Source organism: Tachypleus tridentatus, chromosome 2, assembly GCF_004210375.1.
Source record: "Tachypleus tridentatus isolate NWPU-2018 chromosome 2, ASM421037v1, whole genome shotgun sequence".
Lineage (NCBI taxonomy): Eukaryota > Metazoa > Arthropoda > Merostomata > Xiphosura > Limulidae > Tachypleus > Tachypleus tridentatus.
In genome coordinates this window covers 132,513,968-132,531,052 of record NC_134826.1, presented here as the reverse complement: position 1 = coordinate 132,531,052, position 17,085 = coordinate 132,513,968, and the positions used below count along the sequence as shown (strand labels likewise).

The following is a 17,085-nucleotide window of genomic DNA, read 5'->3' as shown; positions in this document are numbered from 1 at the left end:
CTGTATACTATACAATTTCCCTAAGCTGTATACTATACAATTTCCCTAAGCTGTATACTATACAATTTCCCTAAGCTGTACACTATATCATTTCTCACAGCATAACTTATTGTTTCTGAAATGTTATTTCTTATATTGTATACAACGTTTTTTCCGACATTATATATCATGCTTTCTCTTACATTGTACATAGTGTTTTTCATACATTCTATATTAAAAAATCAACGCAAATGTGTTATTTTCGAAATTTACAATTTACAACCTAAACCATAAAAATCATTCTCAAAAAACAGTTCCCATTTTTCAAACGATATACTCATAAAAATTTGTAAAACACAAAAATATGAATAATGTTATTACCAGTGTTCTTCTATCATAAAATCACCTACACGCACAATGCGTTGCGTTTGTGGACTGTAGCAAAACGATGAAAACTTGTGGCCCACACCCGAAATCAGTAAGAATTGACTATTTGCCTTGCTCTTGAACTGGGACGGTATTTCGAGTTTAGGCCCGGCATGGCCAGGTGGTTAAGGCACTCGACTCGTAATCCGAGGGTCACAGGATCGAATTCCCATCACACCAAGCATGCTCGCACTCTCAGCCGTGGGGACGTTATAAAGGTACGGTCAATCCCACTATTCGTTGATAAAAGAGTAGCCCAAGAGTTTACGGTGGGTGGTGATAACTAACTGCCTTCCTTCTAGTCTTACATTGTTAAATGAGGGATGGCTAGCGCAGCTATCCCTCGTGTAGCTTTGCGCGAAATTTAAACCAAAACAAACCAATCATGAGTTTAAAGAGTAAGGCGAAAACAGTGGCGAAGTACACAAAATTGCACACGGCATTCTAAGCAGGCTGACATCAGACAAAGAAACAGTTCAAAAATATAACACAAAAGACAACGAAAAACAATTTTCGACGGTAATTAATCTACAACAAAATATTTTCTAAGACACCACAAACATCTAAGTGTTTCTCACAATCATTCAATGAGACAACTCTTATTACAATGTACAGTAAAAACTAAATAAATTAGCTTTGCAGATTTAACAAAATGCTTTTGTCTCAATGTGTACAATATTTAGAAAAACCGTAAAGACATCTTGTACTTGTTTATGAATGTTTCTATAAGTTTTACTGGTATTCCGATGTTCAATCTTTATGTTGAAATTCTCAACTAAATGTTTATTTATTGATTCTTTATGTGAAACTCCATATGATGTAATTACCTTAAATGGTATGTCTAAACAGAAAAGTTTCGCCATGGAGCCCTAGACCGACCACAGGTACTTCCTGCTGCATCAAACTTATTTCTAGGACATAGCTAAGGACACGACAGCTTCAGCAAGGAGCCCAAAACAACCACAGATACTTCCTGTCTACATCAGCTGATCTCTATAACACAGCTAAGGACACTACAGCTTCAGCATGGAGCTCAAAACCTTGCTTCAAAACAATCACAGATACTTCCTATCTACATCAAACTGATCTCTAGAACACAGTTAAGGACATGAAAGTTTCAATATGGAGACCTAAACATTGCCCAAAATATACCCAAACAGTCCCTGTTCTCTATAGAAGTTAGGTAAGGAGCCCTAAACATCACCCTAAAAATCGTGTTCAAATACTTACTGTGTGCACACAATTGTTCGAGACATTGAGAAAGGTATACAGTTGCAATATTTCATAGAAATCTGTATACATAAAAACGTTATTGAGCGAAAACACGAGAATACTTCATGTCGGTAACATGTTCTTACCAAAAAATGTCGAATGTATGAAATCATTCGTGTGTACCAGCGAGTCCCTCATTACAGACCAACTAAACGTACGGTTTGCTTCTGACAACACTAATTTTTATGAGCTATGAGTATTTACGAGTTAGACATGTGGCTGAAAGCATTTTATGTTGTTTTCTTACAGAGGTTTTGTGTTTTTTTTACATTTGTCGTACGATATAAATATCTAAGATTATATATGCGAGATGTTACAACCGAAAGCATATTTGCAGTGTCACACGTCACAACAATTAAAATTCCACGCAATAGCATCTGCTGTACGTCTTGCACGAGGAAAGAAGGAAAACACGACACACCACGTAACATTTCGAAGAGATCCGACGATTCGCACGTAAATCACTCTTTATTTGTTTTCGTTGTACGTGTGTGTGTGCAACTAGATTAGGTAGACTTAAGAATAACGGGCGTAGATAATGCACAGACAGGATCCTCCATAATAATACACCCAACCCCATACATCAAGTATTAAATGGAGGTTTTCTCACTACGTTGCAGTGGCTCTTGGAATAAGCTTGTTAGGGTAAAAGGGCCGCCTTGCGCTCGTGAAGACAATGATTCATTGGCGAACATGACATTTGTTAACAATTACTGAAAATTATAAATACGTATCATCCTACTTCTTGGACGCATTCTTTGTGTTTCTATTAGAATGGCTTGAAGAGTTCTTGTTGACGTAAACGTCCAGTTTCAACTCGATGTTTGTCATTCTCTTGTCAGAGGAAGATAAAAAAAATCGTGTTATTAAAGAACTTTACACGTTAGGTAAAAACACCGAATTTTATCCTGATAGAAAGTACTTTAATGTAATTCATTGATCAAGATGGAAGCAACTTTTCAGTACTTTAGCATTCCTGGATCAAATATAGTGGAATGTGTTTAGTATAACACAGTAAATAATTAGTTAACTTTGACAAAACTTTATAATAGGTTAAAGGTCAAACATACTACACGTTTCGACAGAACATTGGTCTGTCTTCTTCAGGTATTGTCAGTGCTAAGTAATACAAGGTTTTCACATAGTCACCAAGACAAAATACACAAGACTTAACTGTGACAGACTTGATGTCAGCAGGTGACAGGATACAGGTAAAGGTCAAGTGTATAACCGGTGAATAGGCCCTGACAAATAAGGTTAATGTTGTTAGGGGCATTATCAAGGTTTAGTAAGAGATGGTTTCTATCGTTGTTAAAGAGTCTGTTTTTTGTTTAGTCTTGGACTGGTCTAGGAACTACAATAATTCATTCTCAGATTTATATTAAGATAGAAATAGGGCTTTCCTTCCCATTATCTCTCATATTTAAGATGTAACACCAACAACTTGCATCATATGTTCTGTTTTAAAATTTGCGTGTCTGGAATATGAAACTGATTGAGTAGCGATATGAGTAATTTAAGAATTTCCATAAAGACCCCATCCTGATGAAACTTACTCAAAATCTCGTTCAAATAAATAACACTATCTGTCAGTATTTAAGCACAAACTTTCAATATTTGTTTCTTTGTTTTTGTATTTTGTGTAAAGCCACAAGAGGGCTATCTGCGCTAGCCGGCCCTAATTTTGCAGTGTAAGACTAGAGGGAAGGCAGCTAGTTATCACCAACCACCGCCAACTCTTGGGTTATTCTCTTACCAACGAATAGTGGGATTGATCATTACATTATAACACCCCAAGGCTGAAAAGGCAAATATGTTTGGTGTGATAGGGATTCAAACCAGTGACCCTTGGATTACGAGTCGAACGCCTTAACCCACCTGGCTATGCCAGGCCTATTTACAAGCAGGCGAGAGGTAAGAACAGCTATTCGTTGAGCGTATTTTCCGTTTATTAGTGATAAGAAAGAAATGCACTTCCACCAATGTAGTGCAGCGTGAAATAGCCACAGACAATAGTAACACAGTTTCAGTCCTCGCTTTATTCTTTGCAAATATCAGTTGATGATAAGGAATAAAGCAACAGCTGAAGTTTATGATTTCTCTGACCAATTAATAGACGTGAAATGTTTTTGCACCTGAACTATGGAATGACTTTGTCTGCTCATGCGATGAATTGGGTCATTTTGGACACCCATGTTTTGAGAACGAAAACCATGCACAGTAAGCTTTATTTTGAATTTCGCGCACCAGGGAACAGGTTGGTTGGTTGTTTTTGGAATTTCGCACAAAGCTACTCGAGGGCTATCTGTGCTAGCCGTCCCTAATTTAGCAGTGTAAGACTAGGGGAAAGGCAGCTAGTTATCAGTACCCACCGCCAACTCATGAGCTACTCTTCTACCAACGAATAGTGGGATTGACCGTAACTTTATAACGTCCCCACGGCTGAAAGGGCGAGCATGTTTGGTGCGACGGGGATTCGAACCCGCGACCCTCAGATTATGAGTCGAACGCCTTAACCTACCTGGCCATGCCGGGCCAAGATTCTGTTTTGTTTTTTGTTTGTTTGTTTTTTTATTTTAGCGCCTCATTGTGGTGACTTAATGTATACACACAGATACAATTAAATAGATTATTAGTAAACTTTTGTTTGTGAATTTTCCTGCCAACACATCGAGTAAATAATTAGTATGTGTGCTGTTTATAAAGTGTAGTTTGATTTTAAATTTCGCGAAAGCTACTCGAGGGCTATCTGTGCTAGCCGTCCCTAATTTAGCAGTGTAAGACTAGAGGGAAGGCAGCTAGTCATCACCACCCACCGCCAACTCTTGGGCTACTCTTTTACCAACGAATAGTGGGATTGTTGTTGTTTTGAATTAAGCACAAAGCTACACAATGGGCTACCTGTGCTCTGCCCACCACGGGTATCGAAACCCGGATTTTAGCGTATAAGTTCGCAGACATACCTTTGAGAATAGTGGGAGTGACCGTCATAATTATAACGCCCCCACGGATGAAAGAGTGAGCATGTTTGGTGCGACGGGGATTCGATCCTGCAACCCTCAGATTACGAGTTGAGTGCCTTAACCACCTGGCCAAGCCGGGCCCATACTGTTTCAAAGCTTTGAACATGAGAAATATGAATATAACGGATGCAAAATTTGAAAGTGATGACGAACTGTGAATTTGAAATAGTTCAATATTGACACCATGTAAACACACTTTCTCACTTTTCGTGCTCTACTTTTTAAAGTAAAAAAATCTTATTTGTGATACGTGAAAACATGTAAAAAGAAATGATATTTTTTATAATTTTCTCTTTTATTTAAGAAAAAGAGAGAGAAATTTTCTTATCATTGTTTTTTATAACAAGTGAGCTCAGAAACACATTATGAATATACATCCATACATGATGTGTTTGGGTGCCCTAAACCATTATCCATACACTATGGAACTCGGCATGGTCAGGTGGTTGAGGCACTCGAATCGTAATTCGAGGGTCGTGGGTTCGAATCCCCGTCGCACCAAACATGCTCACCCTTTCAGCCATTGAAGCGTTACAAAGATATAGTCAATCCCACTATTCGTTGATAAAAGAGTAGCCCAAGAGTTGGCGGTGGGTGGTGATGACTAGATGCCTTCCTTCTGGTACTACACTGTTAAATTAGGGAGGCTAGCGCAGAGAGCCCTCGTGTAGCTTTGCGCGAAATTCAAAACAAACAAGCGTCATATATAGCGGTGACCTCACCCAGTACTGTAACTCATCAGGCCGGCTGTGATACAACATATATAGTAGTGGTGTAGACGCTATTTCTATAATAAATTTTATAAACAACCAGCGTTATTGTATTTAAATAGTTTAAGCAAGTCAAATACAGTTATTATCAGTTTTAGGTATTTCCTATATGTTATAGTATCAGTGAAATCCTGTGTTATGTATTCTTCGCAGTAACCGTTTCCAATAGGATTTCAACAGCATTTCTTCCTGTTGTTCGGCATGACGTTTCGTATATCTGTTCATTCCTCATCCTTAGTTCTTCCACCTAGCGTTTCAAGAGTGAACTAGCTGGTGCTTCATCACCGTCGAAGATTGCTTCGAAGCTTACTGTGTAAGAACTGGCATGGCCAGGTGGTTGGGTCGCTGGACTCGTACTCTTCGGGTTGTAGGTTCGAATCCCGATCACACCAAACATGCTCACCCTTTCAGCCGTGTGAGCATTATAATGTCTCTGTTAATCCCACTATTCGTTGGTAAAAAGTAGCCCAAGAGTTGGTGATGAGTGGTGATGACTAGCTGTCTTTCCTTCCTGGTAAATTAGGGACGACTAGAAAAACTAATCCTGTGTAGCCTAGCGGGAAATTCAGAACAAACCGTCAGTTCTTGGACTACACCTATATAACTGAATATGAATAAGTCATTCCGACTTAAATTGCATCCAAGACACCAAAGTGCTAGGTGCCTTTTTGAAACGACTGGGAAAGAATATGTAAAACCTTGAATTCAAAGTCCGAGTAGGCTTATCCACCGAGCCACGTTCGACCTATAATATATACACAACACAGATAAGCAACAAGCTGTTCAGTTGGGGAGTTTATAGTTAAAAAAAGTCATTAAATAATTGTGATTCACTGTTTATTTTTTGCCCATTCGCTACTTAACTTTGCGTTTTACTTTTTCTTACGTTATTCTATTTAAAATATTTGATTTTTTTCTTGCTCTTGTTGCTTCATTGTCGCTGACTGTTGAGTAAATGCATTCAGAAATGTCCAGCGATGTAAGAAACAATAATAACAAAAAGACATGTTTATTGCTAATGCACTTGGACTTTTCTACGCTACAGCTAACTGTCATAACGAGTTGAAAGATAACATAATCGCGTCAAAAATACTGCACGCATCTGAAAGAAATAACATCAATGATAATGTACTTCCAATTTAATGTTCTTGAACTCAAAACTATCGAATAAATGCAATTATTAAAAAAAGGTGTCGCTTCAGTAGAAAGCTAAGCGTTCACAGGCAAGAAATAAAAAATGTCAGTAGTAATTGTTTCATCTTCACTTCAGCTACCACGTAAAAAATACATAACATAATTAGCTGAAATTTCTAACAAATTTTAATTTCATATGCACATAATTGTTCTTTTACCACAGGCTTTTAGTGTTAACGAACCTGTGATCATCTCAATCTCTCAAGTAGTGGATGCACATACACATATTTATACACACATAGAGTGAGAGAGAGAATTGTATAAATGTATGTATGTATATATATATCACGTCCCTCTGTATTATAAACATGCAAATCGCATTTGATATTTTCCACTTGAGTGGCACCTTATCTGATACAAGGGTTATATGACGAGATATATAATCATCCCTATGATTCAGGTATAGCCAAAACTAATTTAGACTTGCTAAAAAGAGGAAAGCCAATCAATTAGCTAGCATGCTACTCTTAAGTGATGGCGCAACTCTACAGCTGAAAACGCAGAGTATGATCGAACCTAGGACCTTGCGATAAACAACATATTATTCTAACTATTAGGCAAGCGTGGTCCTTATAAATTAGGTAATATATATTTCTTAAATTTAAGCAATACTGTGTGGCTACTCGGGCGTAGAACACAGAAAATGGAGCACCGGAATATGTTTTGCGATTAAATTTTTTGAACAGTTCTGTCTTACAAACAAAGTTTCTGCAGCTTACAAGCTCTTCTTCAGTCATTTTCTTTAACTTTCTTTGACATAAAGCTTTCTAACACGTCGTATTTGTATCCTTTTATGTCATGATATTTGTTTCAATATTATATATATATATATATATACCCCCTACACACACATCGCGAGTTTCACTTATACAGCTTTTTTAGTGGTTTCTAAATGTTTATTTTGGAATTTCGCGCATAGCTACACGAGGGCTATCTGTGCTAGCTTTCCATAATTTAGCAGTGTAAAACTAGAGGGAAGACAGCTAGTCATCACCACCCACAGCCAACTCTTGGGTTAATCTTTTACCACCAAATAGTGGGATTGACAGTCACATTATAACGCCCCCACGGTTGAAAGGGTGAGCATGTTTGGTGCGATGGGGGATTCGAACCCGCGACCCTCAGATTACGAGTCGAACGCCTTAACCATCTAGCCATGCCGGGCCTGTTTCTAAATGTTAAAAACACACACAGAATAACCTTGGGTCAGTGGTAACTTTAAGGACTTACAAAGTTAAAATCCCGTGACATGATTTCTAGCGCCTAACAGAGTGCAAATAGCCTATTAAGTAGCTCTGCGCTAAATATTAAAAATATAGGACGACAATAACGAAATATGGACCAATTAACTGTAACATCAAGTTTATTATATATTTATAATCTGCAACACTTGTTCGTTTTCGGTGAAAAAATGAACACCCATCTTGCTCCGTCACCGCTCGTACAGTTACCGAAGCTTTGCTGATACAATTATGCTAACAGATTATTGGCAAAAATTGAATTAGTACTGTAATATTTCAGTTTTTATCTCTGTTCTTTTTTTAGAAGGTGCAAAAAATTAATATTTACCTACTCCTGATAACGGTTAAGCTTTCTTGTTATTTTTGTAATAATGACGCTCCAGAGAAATACAACTTAATAAAATACGTTGATTTTTGTTGCGTCATTAAAAAAATAGGGCTGTACATTCATTACTGTCTCAAAACATATTTTCAAAATGTTCAGTTCATGTAAGAAAATAACTCGCTTTATTTTCAATGTCACAGGTTTAAGGCGACATCTTGGGTAAGAAAAATATCAAATAAAAAAAACAACCACAGACGTCTGAAGAAAATTCAATTTATTTGAACTAACAAAACTGATTGTTAGAGTCATAAAAAGACGGACTCGTTGTCTATCATGATTAGTTTGGAAAACAATTGGTTGGGGGCAAGGATTTCTCACTGGTGACGATCGGTGCTCGTCCGGAGACGTCGTTAACTTAAAATGTTTCTTGAGCTGGTTGTCGTACCAGTCAATTCATTTTTATTAACAGAAGGCGTAATATAATACGTGTTGCACTATAAAAAAAAACAACTATGACAATCATTTGTAATTGACCAAAAATAGTAAAAAAAAAAAAAATGAACAGGCTTGTAACGTGCAGCAGACTCGTAATCTACTTCAATTTAACCAATTCATATAACAGCTATCAAATTCGACAATAACCACCAGACAATGCTAAAGATCTTACAAAGACTATCGTTACAGCCGACAACCTCTAGAGGAAGGTTAAATTGTGAACAATGAACGACTGAAGTCATGGGATGTGGTCTGACAAGTCGCGCTTCATCAGTGATAATAGATGAAAATGTGGCACTTTTGTTGTTCCGATGGTGTGCAAGACGCTGAAGGTGGAGTAATGGTGCGGGAAACATTCTTGTGACAGAAATAGGATCATTTGAGCCTTTGAGAAAAGCAAGCTATTATCAAAGTGTACTTTATCGTTGTTTCAGACCACGCTCGCAACGCTTTTCTGATGGACAAAGGCTCATCTACGGCGATAGTGGAGCAACCTATTGCACAAATATTGTTTATAGTGCAACAGCGTATTTCACTAGTTTTGTCTACAGTTATCATGAAATTTTAGATAGTATTCGGCTTTCTTTTGATACGTAACTGATCTCTATGGTATAACTAAGCAATGACCCTATACGAATCTTCTTATCAGAGAACGACTTTCTTTAGGGCCGTAACTAACCTCTCTGTTATACTTAAGCAATGACCTTACATGACTTTCTTTAGGGCCCTAACTGACCTCTAAGGTATACCTAGACAATTGCCTCACATGACTTCGTTTATTAGAAAACGATCTTCAATAGCATTAAGATCACTATTCATTATTTACCTTGAATCACCCCGAAACAACATTCAACTCTTCTGGAAAATACATTTCATATCAAGAATATTCAGTAATACTGAAATCTTTGCGTGTTAGCGTTTAGTTAACTGAGCCACAAGAAACCCATACAATGTAGAATAATACCCATTAAAGACTGCCAAATCCTTTTCTTTAAGTAAACGGTTTAGGATATAACAATTATTAAAACTTTAATCCGCACGTTTAAATAACCCTTCAAAATCTATCGATACCTGGTGATTAAGGCGGTCGATACGTAACCTGTGGGTCGAATATTCGTTGGAAATATGCTAATTATTTCAAGAATGGGGCGTTTTAAAGTGACGTTCAATCCCACTATTCGTTGGTAAAAGAGCAGCTTTTAAAAGTTGGGTGTTATTGACCAGCAGCTCTCCATCTAGTCTTTCACTGTTAATTAGAGATGGCTAGAGCAAATACCTCTCGTGTAGTTTTCCGCGAAATTCAGAAGAAAACATACATTTAGATTTTAAAAATCTATTATCTACTCCTACATGACAAACGTGGTGGCTGTAATTTCACTTATGTTAGCAAAACAAACAAACAAAAAACACGTCAAAATAACAAGCAGTTCTTTCCATTTCAACAATTAAGAAAATTAGCGAAAATATATTCATCCAATATTTCAGTCACCTCATCTGGATCATCAAATCTTGAATTTTCAATTAAAAAACTCAATGTATTATGAATGAACTTTCAACTTTAAACAACAAGGCAAGTTTACTACGTAAATTTGTTAAAGTTTGTATGTTTTTGAATTTTGCGCAAAGCTACACAATGGCTATCTGCGCTAGCCATCTCTAATTTAGCAGCGTAAGGCAGCTAGTCATCACAACCCACCACCAAACTCTTGGGGTACTCTTTTACCAACGAATAGTGAGATTGAATGTCACATTATAAACCCTCACGGCTGAAAGGGCGAGCATGTTGGGTACGACGGGGATGCGAACCAACGTCCCTCAGACTACAAGTCGAACGCCTTAACCAACCTGGCCATGCCGGGCTATTGTTAAAGAAAACACAATATTGTAAAATTTGAAGCCCTCTATAACTATCGTAAACTTTTAAAAAACGTATTTCATTCTTTCAATTTACGCCCCCGGCAGTGGCACAGCGGTACGTCTGCGGACTTACATCACTAAAACCCGGGTTTTGATACCTGTCTTGGGTAGAACACGTAGCGTATCATTATGCTTAATTTGAAAGAAACAAATTTTTACTTTATATTTAACATCTCTTTATCAGATATTGTATCTTTATAAGTTTAGCAATGTTTGGATATAAAATTTTATTACTTTAACATAATTTGCTAAAGATAGAATACGTTCACTGCGAAATCTTCAAGTAGTAAACATCTGTTGCTTTTTCACAGGTGTTAAGTGTTCCTCGTTGTTGTTGTCGTCAAACTTTCATTCGTCATGACAAATAATTTTACCTGGAATTGATTTTTTAAAACAAATAAACGAACGTACTAGATATAGTGACAACACAGGTCTGCGATGGTTTTATTGTCTTGAAAATGTTTAAGTTTTCTACAGTAATTCCTATACGCTTAATCCAAAAATACTATCCATTTTTCTCCATCACGTACAGGTTTTTCACAAAATATCATATGTTCTTTTACGTCGTGAATCATTTTCTTTGAAATTGGGTCACATTTTTTTTTCTCTTAAAATGTTGACAACCACTGGATATAGATTTCTCCTGACCAATCGCGACGTAGGCGTATTATCGATCGTTCTTGGACCCACGAGAAACATGCCACTAGTGTATAAACGGTTCACAGACCGCATGGCGTGTCATCTCTGAATTGTATTTCTTTGTGTAGGCACCTTGACTTTTTGTTTCTTCTTTTCAATATTACTAATTCGTCGCTATAGCAACAAGATGTTGTGTAAATGATCCAAACATATTCTTTTATATTTATGGTAAATGTATTGTAAATTTGATCTAAGTAAAATTTTTTCTTCCCCTTTTGTAATAAAAAAAAAAGGAATTTAATATTATTTTCCAAATCTGCGTCGCTAAATTATGGAAAAATTCGTTATGAAAACCCAAACAACTTCTGTAAAGTTTATATTCGCACGCCTGTGTAATTCTCTGAATTCCTGTCTCATATTCAACTCTTTAGAGCACTGGTTTCACCATAATAAATTATCTCGTGCATTCCAGTCTGGCTTTCAGTAACGGATTTTACGTAAATAGCTGTTTAACTCTCAAACCTAAATATCTTTAGATATTCGTAAAACCCAAATACGGGTCAAAAGTCTGAGTGCAGAAAATAAAAATAAATAATTTTGTTCTAAAAACGAGAACGACTTTAAAGAAATATGAAAATTCTATCTTTTTGGTTTAATCTCTCTCACTTTGTAACTACTTTGATTTAATTAGGCCCTGGCATGGCCAGGTTGTTAAGGAACTCAACTTGTAATCTGAGGGTCGCGGGTTCGAATCCCCGTCACATCAAATATGCTCGCCCTTTAAGCCGTTGAGTCATTATACTGTAACGGTCAATCCCACTATCATTTGTAAAAAGAGTAGCCCAAGAGTTGGCGGTGGGTGGTGATGATTAACTGCTTTCCCTCTAGTCTTACACTGCTAAATTAGGGACGGCTAGCGCAGATAGCCCTCGTTTAGCTTTTAATGGGACGTTGAGACATTATAATGTGACGGTCAATCCCACTATCATTTGTAAAAAGAGTAGCCCAAGAGTTGGCGGTTGGTGGTGATGATTAGCTGCCTTCCCTCTAGTCTTACACTCCTAAATTAGGGACGGCTAGCGCAGATAGCCCTCGTGTAGCTTTTAAAGAGACAGTCATTCAGATAATATTTTGAATGTGAAGAAATAGTTAACACAGCGATAGCCGCAGACCTATTAGTCTTAAGTAATGGTTTCACCTCAAATTCAAAATAAAGAGTCGCTCAAAATTATCTTTCCTATTTTAAAACATAATTCTATAACTAAATAAATACAACCATGCAATTTTCAATGTCTTGTAGCCTAACCCGAGAGATTTTAATCTCATGCTTTTTGTGGATTTTTTGTCAGTAGTGATAACCCTTAAAATTGAAACCGTGTAAGAAAAGGCTAAACGATTTAATTAAAAACATTTGATTCATGTTAAAAATGTGATTCACTTTGTTTTAGGGTATAAAAGAAAAAGGCCGAACTGGAAATTATCTCCGTCATAAGAGTTAAAACTTTTAATCAAAAAAGTCCCCTAATACACCACTAGGGCTGGTTAACCTATAAACACAAGAAAATGGGCATTTAAACATTTACATTTTGTAATAAAGTGTTAAACAAACTCTAGGTGTTATGGGATATGTTTTAAAATGACATTTTGAAGTTTAACACGTTTAGGAGGTTAGAGACGTCCTTAGTTAGCGCCAAATACATGAATAAGATATCAGTTATTTAACCACTTATTAGGCTTATGTCCATGGCTTTGATACAGTTAGGATCCCAGTAAGTAGTTAACCACAGAGGAGTAAGAAACTTTTATGTAGTAAAAATACTTAGGTAATGAACAAAGTAGGCCTTGATCAGGCTATGTTCGATCACAGTTGGCCTTTTATTACTTACTGATGCCCATGGATATAAGAAGACACCCACTCTGATACACGTGGACTGTTGATAACAGTGGATACAAGTAGACACCCACTCTGATACACGTGGACTGTTGATAACAGTGGATACAAGTAGACACCCACACCGACACACCTGGACTGTTGATAACAGTGGATACAAGTAGACACCCACACCGACACACCTGGACTGTTGATAACAGTGGGTACAAGTAGACACCCACACCGACACACCTGGACTGTTGATAACAGTGGGTACAAGTAGACACCCACACCGACACACCTGGACTGTTGATAACAGTGGGTACAAGTAGACACCCACACCGACACACCTGAACTGTTGATAACAGTGGGTACAAGTAGACACCCACACCGACACACCTGAACCGTTGATAACAGTGGGTACAAGTAGACACCCACACCGACACACCTGGACTGTTGATAACAGTGGATACAAGTAGACACCCACACCGACACACCTGGACTGTTGATAACAGTGGGTACAAGTTGACACCCACACCGACACACCTGGACTGTTGATAACAGTGGGTACAAGTAGACACCCACACCGACACACCTGAACTGTTGATAACAGTGGGTACAAGTTGACACCCACACCGACACACCTGGACTGTTGATAACAGTGGATACAAGTAGACACTCACACCGACACACCTGGACTGTTGATAACAGTGGGTACAAGTAGACACCCACACCGACACACCTGGACTGTTGATAACAGTGGGTACAAGTTGACACCCACACCGACACACCTGGACTGTTGATAACAGTGGATACAAGTAGACACCCACACCGACACACCTGAACTGTTGATAACAGTGGATACAAGTAGACACCCACACCGACACACCTGAACTGTTGATAACAGTGGGTACAAGTAGACACCCACACCGACACACCTGGACTGTTGATAACAGTGGGTACAAGTTGACACCCACACCGACACACCTGGACTGTTGATAACAGTGGATACAAGTAGACACCCACACCGACACACCTGGACTGTTGATAACAGTGGGTACAAGTTGACACCCACACCGACACACCTGAACTGTTGATAACAGTGGATACAAGTAGACACCCACACCGACACACCTGAACTGTTGATAACAGTGGGTACAAGTAGACACCCACACCGACACACCTGGACTGTTGATAACAGTGGGTACAAGTTGACACCCACACCGACACACCTGGACTGTTGATAACAGTGGGTACAAGTAGACACCCACACCGACACACCTGGACTGTTGATAACAGTGGATACAAGTTGACACCCACACCGACACACCTGGACTGTTAATAACAGTGGGTACAAGTTGACACCCACACCGACACACCTGGACTGTTGATAACAGTGGGTACAAGTTGACACCCACACCGACACACCTGGACTGTTGATAACAGTGGGTACAAGTTGACACCCACACCGACACACCTGGACTGTTGATAACAGTGGATACAAGTTGACACCCACACCGACACACCTGGACTGTTGATAACAGTGGGTACAAGTTGACACCCACACCGACACACCTAGACTGTTGATAACAGTGGGTACAAGTAGACACCCACATCTACACACCTGGACTGTTGATAACAGTGGGTACAAGTTGACACCCACACCTACACACCTGGACTGTCGATAACAGTGGGTACAAGTTGACACCCACACCGACACACCTGGACTGTTGATAACAGTGGGTACAAGTTGACACCCACACCGACACACCTGGACTGTTGATAACAGTGGGTACAAGTAGACACCCACACCTGGACTGTTGATAACAGTGGGTACAAGTTGACACCCACACCGACCATACTAACAATATGGCTGAATTACAGCTTTTGTGATAGCAATGTAATTTTAACATAGTAAAGTAATTATATTTCACAAGTTAAACTTAAATTACTCATTTTTAAAGTACAGTTACAGGAGGCTTTTGTTAAGTTCTCTCCGTTAAAAACGTTCGCGTGTAACACATATATATATAAGAAGTAAATTATTTTACACAACATAGGCTTAACACCCGTTTCGTTTACACAGAGAACTAACTAGGATTTCAATCTGTCCCACGGTCCCCGAAACATTAGTGGAAAAGCTTTTCTAACTTTGTTTTGATAGTCCAAACATTTGTTTTGGAATTACAGTTTTACATGATACAAGCCTTTCATCCATTGGCTTAATATGTTTTACACCCAGAATAATCCTGGGTTTCTACCCTGCTTCTTTCTTCAACGCACTTAAACAGCGTTTCTTCCTCCTTTTTGTTTCTGATACGCATTACAATCATTATTGTCATTTCTTTTTGATACTGTCTGAATATTCTAACTTATCCCAGTATACGCAGCTTTTACATATTAAGAAACATCGGTGGTTGTTTTATGTTCAAGTTCGAACTCTCTTCTTTAAAAATTGTTACTTTTCAATTGTTTTCAGATTGCTACAGGCCAGTGAAAAAACAAACACACTTTAATAATCAGCTTTCAATGAAGAACAAAATAAATAAATGTATAGCCCAGAAATTCATTATCAACAGATCCTAAAATCAAAGTGCAAATAGCATTGTCTTAGCTTTTATAGCGCTACACGTATTATTGCTTTTTGTTTGTTTTTGAATTTCGCGCAAAGCTACTCCAGGGCTATCTGCGCTAGCCGTCCCTAATTTAGCAGACTAGAGGGAAAGCAGCTAGTCATCATCACCCACCTCCAACTCTGAGGCTACTTTTTTACTAACGAATAGTGGGATTGACCGTCACATTATAACGCCTCCACAGTTAAAAGGGCGAGCATATTTGGTGCGACGGGGATTCGAACCCGCGACCTTCAGATTACGAGTCGAACGCCTTAACCTACCTGGCCGTGCCGGGCCACTACACATACTAACTTCCTTATGTTTAACTCAGAATTTAACTTGCCATAACACGGTTAAGTCGTCCTAAATTTAAGCATTTCCATATCTTTTTACTGTTAAGTACGTTTCTTTTTATTACGCCTAGCATAATGTGTTCATAACTGTTGTGTAAATTACTGTTGCAGACATACACGAAGCTTTTAAATTACTTCAGGGTCTCGATGTATTTCAACGACTTCTTCCACGAAAGGCCTGACAGGTGTCTAGAAATGAGCCACTGAATGAGAGACCATAAGCTCAATACGTCTAAAACTGTAGTAGTTGCGTGATTCGATAACTTGTTTTTATTTGTGTTTATGAATATAACTTCTGATATTTATACATCTAGAAACTGTCCGTGTTTATTTCCTTGACTGAATAACAACTATAACTCTTCTAAACACAACAAACACGTGCTTTAAGATAACGTTTTGTTTCAAAATATCTAACACATTAAATCATTTTGTACGAACACTGACAAGCACGCGCACTGACTCAGTCGGAAACCCTACTGCTTAAACGTTTAATGTCAACGCCGTGACTTTTGTTCAGTCAACGATAACACTGCTAGTTTAATTATATTCAGGGTCCTAAGTTTTCCTTCTAATACTTACATCGTTGTGACAACTTTCAATAGACGGAATTAAATTGTTATATTTTCAGCTGGGAAAATGATTGAGCCAAGATGTTGAAAAGTTGTATTTCTTTTTTTAACCACCAAGATAGATTCATCTGAAACAAGTTTATCAAGTGAAGGAGCAAGTATACGTCACTCTACGTGAAAGTATTTATAGCTCAGTATCCGTGGGAAAAACCTCTGTTTGATCGTATCGGTAACTCTCAGCAACAAGAGATACAAGATTGACACAGAGAAGCTGAATAAATAAATAAAACCATGGTGTTGTTGTCAAGTCGTTTCGAAACCTAACACGAATGACGTATTTAATATATATTATATAGTTAGAACATTTCCTGCACAGATTAATTCTATAATTAAAGAT

At 38.0% G+C, this 17,085-nt stretch overlaps 1 protein-coding gene across 1 annotated transcript in view; it reads right to left on the bottom strand.

Annotated features, from left to right (window-relative positions):
- LOC143245136 (protein O-linked-mannose beta-1,2-N-acetylglucosaminyltransferase 1-like) overlaps nucleotides 1-17,085 on the bottom strand; it is a 116,571-nt gene that overhangs the window by 75,724 nt on the left and 23,762 nt on the right. The window lies entirely within an intron of this gene.